Below are 2,610 nucleotides of genomic sequence, written 5' to 3' on the forward strand. Positions count from 1 at the left end.
GTAATAAAATTTTTATTACATCAATCTTATTAAGTTATAAATAATGTTATTCTTTCCGTGAAGTCGAAATTGCAGAAACATTTTTTGTTCTAGAATTTTAGTCAATTTTGTAACGTATAATTTTATAGCATTTTCAGAAACGGCCAAAATTTATTCTGAACATATTTAACTCTGTTTAAAAATTATTAATATTTATTTAAATAATGAGTTTACATTTGAAGTTACAGAACGGAGGAAAAACTTACAATGAACAGATTGAGTTTAATGTAAGAAATATGAGGACTGAAGAAATACCTCAAGTTATGGATATTTATAAAGAAACTGAGTGGCACACTGGGCATGATGGTATCAAAAAATGGCATAAACTGGACCCGAATGCATTTAAAGTAGCCGTAACAGATGATGGTAGGCACTGAATTTACTGTTTATTTTTTTTAACAATGTATTGCTCCGTTTGCTTTTAAATGTAAGTAATATATTTTTTTATATTTTCTCCTTAAATAACATATTAAAAACTTAGTTTATTCCGGAGATTTATTAGATCTATGCATATCTTGTCTCATGTTTTGTCAAATAAAACATTTCGAAGGTCTATTTTGATTTATTACTGATTCAATTTAGTTAACNAGTTTTTGTAGTTACAAATAAACCTATAAAAGTAATTTTTATTCATTTTTTGTTGTTGTTATTAAATTTTCAAACTGATCAAATAAATATGTGTTTCTTTGTGGTTTAAAAATATATTTGAAATTAAAAATTTTCAGAAAATCAATATTGCTTTGAATAACTGTGAAATATTGAATATTAACTAATCATTGAATTCCTTGTGGCTTTAAAAGACATTAAAATAATAAAAATCTATTATTTTGTTGCTGTTATTACATTTAAGGATACTTGTTTTATCAGCTGTTAGAAAATCAATAATCATTTATAAATACTGATTTTTTTTCGTTGCACGTGTGTAAATATTACGAAACATTATTTTAAAGACAGCTGCTGAATATGAAATATTTTGATCACAAATAAAAACAACGTTTTTTGTCATTCTGTTCATCGACTTTCTTCAAATTATTAAGAAAAATATTTTTAGTTTTATATTTTTAAACTTTATCCATCTCTTAAAATGAAGTGAAAAAATCTCTGATTTGTTTTATAAAATAGTGGATATCCAGCATGGACACTGAATTTTTACTTCTAGGTTTTCTAATATACTTTCAATTCCTTAGGGTTTTACTGAGTTTATACATTGTTTCTGTACTGATTTTAATTCATATTTGTTGGAAGAGCATGTAACTTAGTAAAAAAAATATTTTTCAGAAGGACAAACACTACCACACCTTAAATACAATTTGTACGATATTACTTTGAATTACACGTATTTTAATTACAAGTAACTTTATTTATGCCTTCATTGCTGTTAAATGAACAGTATTATTTAATCAGGATTATTCCTTGTTGTAATTGCTGAGACTAGACACTTGATTGGAACGACATATGATTTGAGTAAGCATATAATGGAAAAAAAGATTTATTGGCAGAGAGTAGGTACTGCAAAAACTGAAAACCTTCATTGTCTTGAACTCAAATTATATAAAAATACGTAAAATATTTTAAAATTTATCTGAATTTAGCAAAACAAGTTTCTAATTGATTATGTTCGATTTTTAGATCACAAAAAAGACTATGAGAAATGAGAGATAAAAAATTTAAAAACAAATTTTTCGTCGTTAAACAGATGACCCAATTTTTTGAGTTAACGACTACTAATGTTAAACTCCGTGCCTTGCAATTTTTAACCCAATCTAGAAGATAAGGAAATTCCTGGATTAAGTATTGGGAGAAAGTAGCCCTCGTGGAGGATTTTCGAACTAATCCTCATTTGCGTTACATGGAGAGGAAAACTACAAAAATCTCCCATGGTTAACCTGACGGCAAAGGATTAAAATGAATTGTTAAAAAATAATTATTAATGTGGTTCCTTTTAAAGATAGGAAGTATTAAAAATACCATATTATCTAACAAAAATGTGATTCATGCCCTAGTTTTCCAATAGCTGAATTTGATTTGCAGAGAAGGAAAAATATTCAGTTTTTAGTACTTTTTTTTATCAAAATTCGTTTTGATAAATAGCACTATTTTGAGAATAAGACTATCTAAGACAGTTTTTTTTAAATGCGATTCATTTTAGAGAGTAAAAATCCAGCCTTTAACCGAATACCAACCGCTAATTTAGTCTTCCTGGTTTTGATTTCAAAATAAATTTAAGCAATTGGAGGATCCTACAAACATAGATAACTTTAATAAAAGTTTATCGCATATGAATAAAGAAGTTATAGCTACACGTTTTTTCACTTAGCCAATTACAAATTTAAAAAGAGATGAAATGACAAAATATGAGATCTTCTACATGATGAACTCTTATTTTTCGAATCATGTATAAACTGCATAATGCAAAAGTTTACTAGGTCCAGTATGTGTAATAGTTATAGCATATTCTTCTTCGTTATAGAATAGTATATATTTCTGTATCCATATAATTCGGAAAACAACAATAAAAAATTATCCAAGTTACTTGAAATAGTGCCATTTGTGCTGATTCTTAATTAATTT

The sequence above is a fragment of the Parasteatoda tepidariorum genome, chromosome 7 (assembly GCF_043381705.1).
Source record: "Parasteatoda tepidariorum isolate YZ-2023 chromosome 7, CAS_Ptep_4.0, whole genome shotgun sequence".
NCBI lineage: Eukaryota > Metazoa > Arthropoda > Arachnida > Araneae > Theridiidae > Parasteatoda > Parasteatoda tepidariorum.